Source organism: Sorex araneus, chromosome 7, assembly GCF_027595985.1.
Source record: "Sorex araneus isolate mSorAra2 chromosome 7, mSorAra2.pri, whole genome shotgun sequence".
Lineage (NCBI taxonomy): Eukaryota > Metazoa > Chordata > Mammalia > Eulipotyphla > Soricidae > Sorex > Sorex araneus.
This window is the reverse complement of record NC_073308.1, coordinates 8,481,761-8,496,801: the sequence shown is the minus strand read 5'-3', so window position 1 is coordinate 8,496,801 and position 15,041 is coordinate 8,481,761. Positions and strand designations below refer to the sequence as shown.

Genomic DNA, 15,041 nt, shown 5'->3' with positions numbered 1-15,041 from the left:
CCTCATTGAAGGAGTTTTCCACCCATTTCCTGGGCCTCCCCGCCAAGGGAAGCTCTTTCGGTTCTCTTGGGGTCGGCTGCCTGAGCCTTCTCTCTCGGGCCATGTTCCCTGCCGTGGGCAGAGCCTCCCCTTTCCTTAGGCTGTGCTGATTGCCCCCTTCTTTGAAGCGCCTCTTCTGGAGGCCTCTGGGGTCCTTGAACACGCTGCTTATCTGCAGTGGTTCCCTCTCCCCCTCCTCCACCTTTCCTAAGTGCTTTCTCTTTGGCCAGATAGTTTTCAATTTCTTCAGAAAGATTTGATGTTTCAATTTGGGCCCAAAAAGCATGGAATGGAACAGCATGGCAGTTATCTCTCTCTTTCTAGCTTTGTGGACTTCTGCTTGAGTTCCTGCATTTATCAAGCTTTCCAGAAAAAGGAGACTTTCGACTTACTGTGTATTGTATTGTTGGATTCGAGCTGTAGAGACATTGGAATTGTGCTGTTCTTCAAATGTTCCAGAGGATTTGCTCCATCTTGCATATCTGGAAAAAGAAGCTTAACGAAGGGTAACAATGTTGATTCAAAATCTCCTATGTTCCCATCCAGGAGAAAAGGCACTACGTAATTTAGCCCAGTAATGGTATCACTGTCATCATTCACGTCTAGCTGCTCATTCACTAAAAGGGACATGCTGTTTCTCTCTGACGAGGTCTTCTCTGATTCAGTGGTTAGCTCAGTGCTGGTATTCCTTTTTTGGGCCTGTAAAACCTTCATGAAGTCCCCTTCGGTGTTGCTATTGGACACTTCCTCATCTGTCAAAAAGGAAGAGCTTGCTTTTCATCATGAAAGACGACTGGGGATAATTTTGGGAGCATCGACAGACAGAAATCCCAGACAAGCAAATAAGTAATCAGTAAATGAATGCCATATGGTGGGGGGCACAGAGAAACCCTAAATTTACGCCTATGATTGACAAAAGGAGAAATGAAATGGTCGTCACTATTTATTCAGAATAAATAAGGCATGAAGTTCAGTTACATGTCACTATCACTGTCATCCTGTTGTTCATCTATTTACTTGAGCAGGCACCAGTAAGGTCTCTATTCCTCGCAGCCCTGAGATTTTGCAGCCTCTCCTTACTCGTCTTTCCCAATGACTGGAGGCTCTTTCAGGGTCAGGGGAATGAGACCTATAGTTACTGTTTTTGGCATATTGAATGCACCACGGGTAGCTTGCCAGGCTCTGCCCATGTGGGCGGGATTCTCTCGGTAGCTTGCCGGGCTCTCAGAGAGGTATATGTATATGTGTGTGTGTGTATATATATGTAGGCTGGAGTGATACCACAGCCATAGGGCGTTCGCCTTACATGCAGCTGACCCATGTTCGATTCCTCTGCCCCTCTCGGAGACCCCGGCAAGCTACCGAGAGTATCGCACCCGCACGGCAGAGCCTGGCAAGCTACCCGTGGCGTATTGGATATGCCAAAAACAGTAACAAGAAGTCTCACATTGAGAGACATTACTGTGCCCACTCGAACAAATCGATGAACAACGGGATGACAGTGACAGTGATATATATATGTATATATATATATATTACTCTATATGTATATATACATACATCTATACATCTATATATATACTTATTTAATAGATATAGATAAATTAACTCAGTACATGTATTTAGGATTATTCCACTGGCAGGCAGAGTGACAGTAGAGTAGATAAAGTACTTTTCTTATACGCAGCCAATCTGTGTCTGATCCCCAGCACCCCAGAGGGTCCCTCAAGCCTTACCAGGCCTGACCCCTGAACACAGTCAGGAGTAAACTTTGAGCACTTCTGAGTATGCCCCCAAACAAGCAAACACACAAACAATAATAATACGATTATTCCACTGGTCCCCAAGGACCAAGTGCCTAGTATTCAAGACAAATATTTGCTGCCCAGTTAGACTCTTTACAGATCAACTATGACTTCTGTTTTATTTTTTGGCCATTCCCAGCCATGCTCAGGGGTTACTCCTGGTTCTGCTCTCAGAATTCTAGCAATTCTGATTTCTAAGAATTCAGAATTGAAGTATGTTGAATTATGATTTCAACATAATCTGTTTCCAACTGTATTCTGTAAATTTGAAAATATTTCAGATCATTAAAAACTAACTAACCTTGGGTCTGTGATTCAGCCACAGGACAGGATTGATGCACTCAATATTGATGACTTAAATAACATGCATATCAGAGATAAGTGGTCTTCCTCTATGATTAGGGAGGAGTGTTTTAGATAGAGAAAATTGAAGATTAAAATTGAGCAAGTTCCAAATTCTGATTTAAACTTTACATTTTTTGAGTAAAATATACCTTTTTTAATGTCTACCTGCTCTATTTTTTAAAATAATTTATTTATTTTTAATTAGAGAATCACCGTGAGGGTACAGTTACAGATTTATACACTTTTGTGCTTATACTTCCCTCATACAAAGTTCGGGAACCCATTCCTTCACCAGTGCCCATTCTCCACCACCCGTAAACCCAGCGTCCCTCCCACCCTCCCCAATCCCATCTCCCCCCCAACCCACCCTGCCACTGTGGCAGGGCATTCCCTTCTGTTCTCTCTCTCTAATTAGCTGTTGTGGTTTGCAATAAAGGTGTTGAGTGGCCGCTGTGCTCAGTCTCTAGCCAACATTCAGCCCGCAACTCCCTTCCCCCACATGGCCTTCGACTACAATGTAGTTGGTGATTGCTTCTCTGAATTGCCCTTTCCCCGGAACGTGAGGCCAGCCTCGAAGCCATGGGGTCAACCTCCTGGTACTTATTTCTACAGTTCTTGGGTATTAGTCTCCCACTCTGATATTCTATATACCATAGATGAGTGCAGTCTTTCTATGTCTGTCTCTCTCTTTCTGACTCATTTCACTCAGCATGAAACTTTTCATGCCCATCCACTTAACTACAAAATTCTTGACTTCCTTTTTTCTAACAGCTGCATAGTATTCCATTGTATAGATGTACCAAAGTTTCTTTAACCAGTCATCCGTTTTGGGGCATTCGGATTTTTTCCAGATTCTGGCTATTGTAAACAGTGCTGCGATGAAAATGCGTGTGCAGATGTTGTTTCGATTGTACTTTTTTGCCTCTCTGGGATATATTCCCAGCAGTGGTATTGCTGGGTCAAATGGGAATTCAATATCTAATTTTTTGAGAGTCGTCCAAATTGTTTTCCAGAAGGGCTGAACCAGTCGGCATTCCCACCAGCAGTGAAGAAGGGTCCCTTTCTCCCCACATCCTCTCCAACAGCGGTTGCTTTTGTTCTTTTGGATGTGTGCTAGTCTCTGTGGTGTGAGGTGGTATCTCATGGTTGTTTTGATCTGCATCTCTCTGATGATTAGTGATGCAGAGCACTTTTTCATGTGCCTTTTGGCCATTCGTATTTCTTCCTTGGTAAAGTTTCTGTTCATTTCTTCGCCCCATTTTTTGATGGGTTGGATGTTTTCTTCTTGTAGAGTTCAACCAGTGCTTTATATACCATTGATATCAACCCCTTATCTGATGGGTATTGTGTAAATATCCTTTCCCATTCTGTGAATAGTCTTTGTATTCTGGTCACTGTATCTCTTGCGGTGCAGAAGCTTTTTAGTTTAATGTAGTCCCATTTGTTGATCTCTGTTTTTACTAGATTGCTTAGTTCCGTGTCACCTTTGAAGATACCTTTATCTTCAATATCGTGGAGGGTTTCGCCGACCTTGTCTTCAATGTACCTTATGGTTTGTGGTCTAATGTTGAGGTCTTTAATCCATTTTGATCTGACTTTTGTGCATGGTGTCAGGTCAAGGTCTAAACCCATTTTTTTGCATGTGGTTGTCCATTTGTGCCAGCACCATTTGTTAAAGAGGCTTTCCTTGCTCCACTTCACATCTCTTGCCCCCTTATCAAAGATTAGATGGTCATACATTTGGGGTTGTGTGTAGGGATATTCCACCCTGTTCCATTGGTGTACGGCTCTGCCTTTGTTCCAGTACCATGCTGTTTTAATTGTTACTGCTTTGTAGTAAAGTTTTAATTGTTACTGCTTTGTAGTAAAGTTTGAGGTTGGGGATGGTGATGCCTCCCATCATCTTTTTCCCAAGAATTGTTTTAGCTATCCTTGGACGTTTGTTATTCCATATTGTTGGATATCATTGGTTTGTCCTTTCCCCCTTGCCACTAGGAGCTTAGGTTTATCAGTCACACCCATCAAAGTGCTCCCGAGTCACTCCCATTCCTTTGTTTATCTGTAACCACTTCTATCAGTTTATCTGCTCTTCCCTTAATCAAACTCTGTTAATTGGTAAGGTCAGAACTTCCTAGGACACTGAATATTATAACATTGCCTTTCTCTCCTCTTTATGCCTTTTGAATAATTTACTTTAAAGCTATGTCTTTTTTGTATAGACATAAGAAGACAATATTATGTTTTTATAACTTAAGACTTAATTGGCCTCGAATATTATTCCCTTCTGGGCATCTGCTTTCTCCACTTAAGCCTCAGTTGCCCTCAGTTCCTAGCACCCCAAAGTAGGGTCCCCGACGTGGGACGGGAAGGATCCAGGGCAAGCGGTGAGTTATGTGCTACCCTGGCATTGAGATGGGCCTGGCCAAAGTGCCTAATTCTTAACTATAAGTTAAGAGCTTGATCATAGACAAATTCTGTCATGATCCAATAGTAATTATGAGACTGGGACCCTGCCAGGGATAGGAAAGACTGATCTGGCCTGAGCACTGTAGTCTGAGATTGAGATGGCCCCAGGAGAGCAATTCTATAAGCTTTAATGCATCTCTTATTGTGTCCATACAAAATGATTAATATTATGAATTCTTATATGTTTGCTGGCTGAGGAGAAGAGAAACACATTCATGGGACTCTGCCCTTGGGTGGGTCCTCCTGCTGAAAGAGAGATTCTGTCCTAGTGAAGGCATTCCCCTAAGAGATAGAACTATACCCCCTATGGATTGTAACCACACCTTTAGATAAGCCCCAGGCTGCTGGGGGACGGGGAGATTTAAGGTAGCTGTTTGAGGGGGCAGGGGGAGAGTTCCAGAGGAGAGTTCCAGAGGAGAGTGTATAGAGGGAAGATTGGAATAAACTACAAGTGAGACCAACCATCTTGGCTCCGTTCCTTCCTTCGCCTGCCACATCTTCGCCATCAACCTCCCCGGGGTGGGGGAAGCGGCTGGAGGCTACCGAACTCGGGTGGCGGGAGAGACAGCTGCTACCCTAGGCATGTGCCTGGCTCGGTGCGGTGAGGTATATCCGCCCGCGCCGTTTCTTTTTATTTTTATACACATATGAATTTTAGGATTGCTTGATCCATTTCTTTGAAGAGTGTCATGGGTATATTTATAGGGATCGCATTGAATCTGTATAATGCTTTAGGGAGTATTGCCATTTTGACAACATTGATTCTCCCTATCCACGAGCAGGGTATATGTTTCCATTTCCTCATGTCCTCTTTGATTTCATGGAGGTAGTTTTGTAGTTTTCTTTGTAAAGGTCTTTTACTTCCTTGGTTAAGCTGATTCCGAGGTACTTGATTTTCTGGGGCACGATTGTGAATGGGATTGCTTTTTTCATGTCCATTTCCTCTGCCTCATTGTTTGCATATATGAAGGCCATGGATTTTTGGGTATTGATTTTGTAGCCTGCAACTTTACTGTATAAGTCTATTGTTTCTAAGAGTTTCTTAGTAGAGGTTTTAGGCTTCTCTAGATATAGTATCATGTCGTCTGCAAATAGTGAGAGTTTGATTTCTTCCCTTCCTATCTGGATGCCCTTAATCTCTTTTTCTTGTCTAATAGCTATCGCAAGTACTTCCAGTACTATATTGAAGAGGAGTGGTGAGAGTGGGCATCCTTGTCTTGTGCCCAATCTCAGAGGAAAGGCCCTTAGTTTTTCCCCGTTGAGGATAATGCTTGCCGTACGCTTGTGATAGATGGCTTCGACTATCTTGAGGAAAGTTCCTCCAAACCCCATTTTGGCGAGGGTTTTCATCATGAAAGGATGTTGGATCTTGTCAAATGCTTTCTCTGCATCTATTGATATGATCATATGGTTTTTGTCTTTACTTTTGTTGATATGCTGGATTATGTTGATTGATTTCCGAATGTTAAACCATCCTTGCATCCCTGGGATGAATCCCACTTGGTCGTGATGTATGATCTTTTTGATGAGTTGTTGGATCCTATTTGCTAGTATTTTGTTGAGGATCTTCGCATCAGTGTTCATCAGGGAAATTGGTCTGTAATTTTCTTTCTTAGTGGTGTCTTTGTTTGCTTTTGGTATTAGGGAGATATGTGCTTCATAGAAACTGTTTGGGAGAGTTCCTGTTTTTTCAATTTCCTGGAAAAGTTTGAGGAAAACAGGCAATAGGTCTTCTTTAAATGTTTGGAAGAATTCGCCAGTGAAACCATCTGGGCCTGGGCTTTTGTTTTTGGGGAGGTTTTTGATTACAGTTTCAATTTCCTTAACATTGATGGGTCTATTCAGGTATTCCAGGTCTTCTTTCTTCAGTGTTGGGAGATTATAGGAATCAAGGAATCCATCCATTTCTTTTAGGTTCTCCTTTTTTGTGGCATAAAGACCTTCAAAGTAGTCTCTAATGATGTTTTGAATCTCACTGGTTTCTGTTACGATGTCCCCCTTTTCATTTCTGATTCGATTTATTAGAGTTTTCTCTCTTTCTTTCTTTGTGAGTCTTGCTAGCGGTTTATCAATCTTATTTATTTTCTCAAAGAACCAACTCTTTGTTTCATTGATCTTTCGGATTGTTTTTTTGGTTTCGATGTCATTAATTTCTGCTCTAATTTTTATTATTTCTTTCCTTCGGTCTGGTTTGGGGTCCTTTTTCTGGTCCTTTTCTAGGGTCTTGAGTCGTGAAGTCAAGCTATCTATGTGGGTCCTTTCTTCCTGAGGAATGCTTGGAGAGCTATAAATTTTCCCCTTAACACGGCTTTAGCTGCGTCCCATAGGTTTTGTTAGCTCGTGTCTTCATTCTCATTTGTTTCTAAGTATCTTTTGATTTCTTCCTTGATTTCCTTCTTGACCCACTCATTGTTCAACATGGAATTGTTTAATCTCCAGGTGTTTGATTTGATTTTCCGTATTTGTGGGTGGTTAGCTTCTATCTTCAGCGCATCGTGGTCTGAAAAGATGGTTGATACAATTTCTATTTTTCCGATTCTATTGAGGTATGTTCTGGGACCCAGTACATGGTCTATTTTTGAAAATGTTCCATGTGCACTGGAAAAGAATGTGTATTCTTTCTTTTGGGGGTGTAAGGCCCTGTATAGGTCTATTAGGCCTCTCTCTTCAATTTCTTCATTCAGAGTCAGTGTTTCCTTGTTGAGTTTTGTTCTTGTGGATCTATCTAGAGGCGATAAGGCCGTATTGAAGTCTCCGACTACAATTGTGCTGTTAGTGATGTCCTCTTTGAAGTCTGTTAGGAGTCGTTTTAAATATTTAGCCGGTCGTTTGTTAGGAGCATATACGTTTAAGAGTGTGATTTCTTCCTGTTGTACATATCCCTTGATAAACAGAAAATGACCTTCGCTGTCCCTTTTGATCTTTTTCATCCTGAAATCTATGTTGTCGGATACCAGGATGGCCACTCCAGCTTTTTTAAGGGGGTTGTTTGCTTGGAGGATTGTTTTCCATCCTTTGACTTTGAGTCTATGTTTACTCTGTTTGTTCAGGTGTGTTTCTTGCAGGCAACAGAATGTTGGGTTTAATTTCCGGATCCATTTAGCCACTCTGTGTCTCTTGATAGGTGCATTTAGGCCATTGACATTGAGAGAGATTATTGTGATGTGGTTTTGTGTCATCTTTATGTGGGATTTGTTGTTCTTATGGGGCTCCTCCTTGTCTTACAGTAGCCCCTTTAGACCTTCTTTCAAGATTGGTTTTGAGTCTATGAAGTTCCTGAGCTGTTGTTTATCCGAGAAATAGTGTATGGTTCCTTCGAGTTTGAGTGAGAGTTTAGCTGGATAAAGTATTCTTGGTGAGGCATTCATTTCGTTGAGTTTTTTCACTATGTCCCACCATTGTCTTCGGGCTCGGAGGGTTTCTTCTGACAGATCGGCCGTAAATCTGAGGGGTGCTCCTTTGTATGTGATTTCCCTCTTTGACCTTGCTACTTGTAGAATTGTGTCTCTATCCACAGCATCCGCCATTCTGACTATGATATGCCTTGGAGTCTTTTTATTTGGGTCTCTTTTTGCTGGCACTCTTCGGACTTCTTGTATCTGGACGCCTGCGTTCTCCAGCTCTGGGAATTTCTTAGTAATGATGTCTTTGACTATGTTTTTTTCATTGGGGTTACTTCCCTGTGGTTCTGGTACTCCAATGATTCTTATGTTGTTCCTCTTGAAGTCATCCCCCAGGGCTCTGATTCGCTCTATAGCCATTTTGAGGTCTTTCGCCATGATTTGTTGCTGTCTGTAAGCTTTCTGCAGCTCATCCTCAAGCTCGCTGATTCTGTCTTCGGCTGTAGTCATTCTGCTGTTGAGGGCATCTAGTGAGATTTTTATTTCATCTACCGATTGCTTTATTTGTGAGACTTCCGTTCGAAGGTTTGAAATTTCTGCTCTCATTTCTGCTCTCATTTCTTCCTGTATTTTCTTGGTAGACCGTTCCAGCGCTTCATTCATCTCCTCCCTTAATTTATTGGATGTCTGTTCCATATTTGCTTGGAGTAGGTCGAGTCTCCTCCAGATTTCCTCTCTGAATTGTTTATCTGAGAGGTCGTAGATGTTGGGAGACTCTTTTGAGGTTTCTAGTATCTTTTCTTCTCCCTCTCTTCGTGGAGGGGATTTTCGCTGCTTCTTCATATTGTCACGGAAGTGTAGAGTTGGAACCTTGTAGTTATTTATTCCTCTTCGTTTTTGTGGGAAGAAGGGGCTCCGTTTGTGCTAAACTTCCCTTATTCACTGATAGCTTTTATACTGTCAGCCTAAGCTAATGGCTATTTTGCGTAAATGTTTGAGATCGCAAAGGTGAGTTTTCAAAGGAATACACAGTACCGATTGAGCTGAGGTAGCAAAGAATAACTGCGGCCGCGTTAGCGTTGGCCGCTCTGAGAGGAGGCCACGCCCACTTTTAGACCACGCCCACTAAGACACAGGCCACGCCCCCAGTGTCTTCCTGTTGATGGGGGGGACGGGAGGGCGTGGCCCAGGGATGGTCCTCGTACCTGATGGACATGCGCAGTTACAAGCCGGTTCGGGAGACGGGGTGCGCAGGACGAGCAGGGAGTGACTTCAGAAACTCGGGAGTTGCAGACGGCAGCGGGAAGTGGGGGAAAGGGAGGGCGTGGCCGAGGGATGGTCCTCGTACCTGATGGACGTGCGCAGTTACAAGCCGGTTCGGGAGACGGGGTGCGCAGGACGAGCAGGGAGTGACTTCAGAAACTCGGGAGACGCAGACGGCAGCGGGAAGTCTACCTGCTCTTAATGCTTATTGGTTTATATAGAGTTAAACATTGAACTAATTTAATAATTTATTCTTTGTGCTGAGAGTTGTACTCTTTTAATAACACAATTTAACACTTATGTTCATATTAGTATCTATCTTATCACTGTTATAAGCGAACTGAAAAAATATTAATACCATCAATCTTTATTAACATTGGAAAGCTTTTCATAATGTATCATGGGGAGAGCAATGAGATTAGTTCCTGGTATTTCAAACAAGTCACATGTATTTGGATCTTCTTTAGGTTTATCAGTGAAACTATTTAATAAAGTTTGCAGACATAATAATAATAAAGCTATTAGATAATTCAACCCTGAGTTAGAGAAGCATAAGGATAAGCCCAAGAAATTTGAATGGTTTAATGGACTACAAAAATAATCATTTTTTAGTTAGTTTTTTTGTTAGTTATTTTTATGGCTCATAATTATCACATGTTTGACAAAAGTTTAATAAAACAAGCCTTCTCTTGAGCATAATAAGGTGTACTAATCAAATATGTAAAAAGATACATGATAAAGACTTGGTGCTCTGAATGCATCAAGAAGATAAACTACACTTGAAAAATAATTGGGTTTTTTTTTGGGGGGGATACCTGGCAATGCTTAGGGGTTACTTCTGGTTCTGCACTCAGAAATCATTCATGACAGTGTTTGGGGGACCATATGAGATGCCGGGGATTGAATCAGGGTTGTTTTCATGCAACACAATCAGCTTACCCACTTTACTATCTCCAGCCCAAGAAAATACATCTTTATAATGGCTAAATTTTTACTTTAATTAAATTTTACATGTGCCTATTACTTATACTTGTTTGCATAATTGTTGATAGTATAGTTTTTAAATAATCTAGAACTGCCTATACAAGTAGATAAATGCAGGGCTAGAGAGAGTACAGAGGTAGAGCATTTACCTTGCATGTGACCAACTCAGGTGTGATCCCTGGAATCTCACGTGTTAACACGTGTTAACTTCCACACCAGTAGAAGTAATTCCTGAGTGGAGAGCCAAGAGTAAGCCCTGAGCATTAATGGGTGTGGCCCCCAAAAGCAAATTAAAAATTAATAAATAAATCTTTTCTTAAGGTAATTATGTCCACTGGGCTGGAGCGATAGATCAGCAGGTAGGGTGTTTGCCTTGCATGCGGCTGACCCAGGTTTGATTCCTCTATCCCTCTCAGAAAGCCCGACAAGCTATCAAAAGTATCCCGCCCACAGGGCAGAGCCTGGCAAGCTCCCCATAGCTTATTGGATATGCCAAAAACAGTAACAACAAATCTCACCATGGAGACATTACTGGAGCCCGCTCAAGCAAATTGATGAACAACGGAACGATAGTGCTACAGTGCTACAGTGATGCTCTCAGAAATTATTCTGGGTGGTGCCTGGGGGACCACATGGGATGCTGGGAATCGAACCTGGGTTGACTGCATGAAAGGCAAACACCCTGGGACTGGAGTGATAGCATAGCAGTTAGGTCATTTGCCTTGCATGTGGCCAATCTGGATTCGAATCCCAGCATCCCATATGGTCCCCTGTGCACTGCCAGAGCCAGGAGTAACCCCTGTGCATAGCCAGGTATAACCCAAAAAAGAAAAAAAAAGCGAGCACCCTCTCTACTATACCATCTCTCCAGTCCCTCAACTATTGCTTCTTATACTCTCATATCTTTATCCTGTCCTGCCCATTATAAAGAGAGAGGACTTTTCTCTCTACCTCTTTTGGGTGCTAATATTCTTCTTACCATCACAGGCAATGAAGAAATTCTTCCAGAAATCAGGTCTTCATCTGTATGCACCCTTCCTTCACCTACTCATAATTTTTTTTTTTTTTTTGCTTTTTAAGTCACACCCGGCAATGCACAGGGGTTACTGCTGACTCTGCACTCAGCATTTACCCCTGGCGATACTCAGGGGACCATATGGGATGCTGGGAATCGAACCCGGGTCTGCCTCGTGCAAGGCAAACGCCGTACCAGCTGTGCTATCGTTCCAGCCACAAAAGTGATTTCTTGGTCAGAGTTGGGTTTTTTGTTTGTTTGTTTGTTTGTTTGTTTTTGGGTCACACCTGACAATGCTCAGGGGTTACTTCTGGCTCTGCACTCAGAAATTACCCCTGGCCATGCTCAGGGGACCATATGGGATACTGGGAATCGAACCCAGGTCGGCCACACGCAAGGCAAATGCCCTACCCATTGTGCTATCATTCCAGCCACAAAAGTGATTTCTTGGTGAGAGTTGGGTTTTTTGTTTATTAGTTTTTTTTTTCTTTTTGGGTCACACCAAAATGCTCAGGGGTTGCTCGTGGCTTTGCACTCAGGAATTCCTCCTGGCGGTGCACGAGGGACCATATGGGATGCTGGAAATCAAATCCAGGTTAGCCGGGTGCAAGACAAACGCTCTACTCGCTGTGCTATGGCTCTAGCCACAGTAATTCTTTTGCTTATTAGCCCTTAGTTTCATATTGTTGAATCTGGCAGATGTCTAAGGATAGGTTAATGGATTTGCCAGAGTATATGTCAATGTGCAATGTTGAGAAAATATAAAAATAATTTTGTTTTGTTTTTGGGGGGGGGGGCATACAGGTGATGCTCAGGGGTTACTCCTGGTTCCATGCTCAGGAAATCACTCCTGGTGGTGCTTGGGAAACTGTATAGGATGCCGGCAATGGAACCCAGGTCTTCTGTGTGCAAGGCAAGTCCCCTACCCACTGTACTATCTCTCTGGCCCCTGAAATAATATTGAAACTCCCAAAATTGGGGAAAACAACTCTTATTACATGTGTATTTTGCCTTCACCTACTTCCTACTATTTTCAGCTCTACTTAGGGAACCATACAAAGTTTCTGACTGCTTGAAGGTCAAGTATAACATTGTGCAGTTGGGTTTCTTTTGGGGGTCAGTGGGGCCAAACCCAGAAATGTTCAGGGGTTACTTCTCTGTGCTCAGGGATCACTGCTGCTAGTAATTAGGATAGTCTGGGATGCTAGGGATTTAATCCAGGTCTGCGGTATGGAAAGCAAGTGTCATAGCTACTAGACTATCTCTCCAACCAAACTTTTCTGAAGTTATTAGTATTTTATTCTGAATTTTGATTATTTGGTTTAGTTATTCTCTAAATAAAATTATTGCAGTTGGAGTAACATGGTTACAGTAGTACCAATGCTATTGGTTTCCATGTACGAAGTGCCGAGAAACCACAGTTTATACATCACCTCTAGTCTGATTCTTCTCCCCGCCACACCCCACAAAATCCCCAGTTTTGATGTTCATCTTATGAAAGGTGATTAGTAAATGATTGTCATGCCCACCTCTGAGAGGGGATTAATACACTTTCTAAAAGTTGATTTTAACAATAACACTATCTTTGTGTAAGAAGCAAAGTGATCTGATGTGTCCAATTGCTGATAGTGAATCAGATTAATAATATCCCGGTGTGAAAACACTTTTCTGGGTGGTGTGTGTGTGTGTGTGTGTGTGTATGCATGCTTCATACTCAGTAATACCCAAGGGATACTCCCAGTAGTGCTTGGGAAACTGTTTTGCAGGGGGTTGAACCCACACCTCCCACATGAAAACTATGTGTTTTAATCTATTGTTCTATTTTCCTGGGCCCTTAAAAGCACTTTTTGAAAGTTTTCAAGCTAAGGTCCATAAGCTTACTATGTGGAAAAATATTTAAGGGCACCTGAGTGCTTTATAGATGGAAGGGTTAAGATTCAAAAAAGGCTCAGAGGTGGGGATGGTCTAAAAATCCACGAGCCCATCCATCCTTAGAAAGACTGAGTGGCAACCTCTGCTTAGAAAACCAGAAATTCTCAGGCTCTAAGCAAAACTTTCATAAGACAGTATGACTTGTACTTGCCTATAAAATTACAAAAACACATGCAATAAAAAAACTACACCTGTCCTGTGAAGAAAAGGGCACTTGAGATCTGTTGTGTATAAAATCTGTTTACAAACTGCCTTCTGTGGCTGAGCTCTCATCTGGAGGACCAGTACCTTGCCCAGAGTGTGGCCCTCATTTGTGACCATTAGTGTTAGCTCCCTTCCCCACTTCCATCCCTTTCTTCCATTCCTCTTAAGTCTTCAGGTCATGCATAGACTGCTAAGGTAATGATGTGACTGAGATTCTGACTCTTACCAAGGGAAATCGTTCTTAGAAATATAGGGAGTTGAACTCTGAATGAAAGTAATACAACTACATGATCAGTTTAAACGGACCATAAATGATTAAAATAAAAATAAAATACAAATTAAAAACCTATCAACAGGCAATTCAGATTCACTGCAGTGTGTGCTTCTGGTAAGATAGTCACTGTCACAATGTAGTTTGACTAAAGTCTTGCAGACAACCTCGATATTATGTTTAAATTGACAGAGGCAGCAAGCTAGATGGCTGGGTAAGATCCTATGAATTAAACACAGAGAATTAAGTGCAGAGTAAAGGGGCTACTTTAAATTAGTAGAAGAGGCAGCCAAAGCCACTGTGTAGCTATTCAAAATGTTCCTGAGAACCAAGGATGAGGTGCTGCTCGAACTCGGTGGTGGTGGGAACCCAACTGGGAGGTGATGCATGCAAAGCATGTACCCGAACCCCTCTACTGTCACATTAGCCCTCAGGAAATGAGTTTTGTTTTTTGGTCATATCTGGTGGTGCTCAGGGGTTGCTCTTGGCTCTCAGCTCAGGGATGATTCCTTGCAGGCCTTGGAGAACCATAGACAGTGCCAAAGACTGAAAAGGGTTAGCCACATGCAAGGCAAATACATAACTCACTATCTTATCTCTCCAGCTCCCAGATAAAGATAAAAATGCCGTGGGGAAATCTGAAAGCACTTTTCCAGACTATAAAAAAACAGCGACTAGAGTAATAGTATAGTATAGCAGGTCTGGCATTTGCTTTGAACACGGTCAACCTGGGTTTGATATCCTGCATCCATGAGACACCAAAAGTGATTCTTGAGTATCTCAATTTAAAAATAATTTTAAAAAATAAAATTACACCTCAATTAAACATAGCTTAAGAAAAATAAACAAGCAGTTCAGAGTATGGTGCCACCAGCAGGTCAATCTATACCTTCGGGGTGAGTGCAGCAGCAGCCAGATGGACCCTTCTGGCTTCCTGATAACCCAAAATTGTCGATGTACCTGTGGCCGAACCCCAACAAATTAGGGCAAGTTTACCAAGAAACTAAATAGCCAAAAGTTTGGTATGTTGGAGCCACACCCACAAACCACCTCCGGCTCAGTTATACAAGCTCATTTACCGGCCATATTTCAGAGACCCATAAATCTCAAAAGAGATCAAAAGCTGCAGATAGGGTTGGTGGTGAGGAGCCCTACAGCCAAACGGGCATACTCTGCAGGGCATATGCCTATAGTTTCTTTCTCTGGAAAAGATAGAAACAAGGGCCACAATCCAGAGACACACAAAAGAATCTCTAAACCGAGCAGCTCTCTGCGAGATGCCTCCGGACTTTAAGCCAGGCCAACTTCACTGGGGAGCCTCAGGGGCAGGCATCATCCCTCCACCTGCCCCTTAAGAAACCCAGCAGCCACCAACT

At 42.5% G+C, this 15,041-nt stretch overlaps 1 protein-coding gene across 1 annotated transcript in view; it reads right to left on the bottom strand.

Annotated features, from left to right (window-relative positions):
* Window positions 1-373: 373 nt before the first annotated feature.
* LOC129406607 (uncharacterized) overlaps window positions 374-15,041 on the bottom strand; it is an 84,869-nt gene continuing 70,201 nt past the window's right edge. Inside the window, exon 6 of the mRNA XM_055144951.1 lies at window positions 374-791. The gene's annotated coding sequence lies outside the window, so the exon portion shown is untranslated. The remainder of the gene's footprint in view (window positions 792-15,041) is intronic.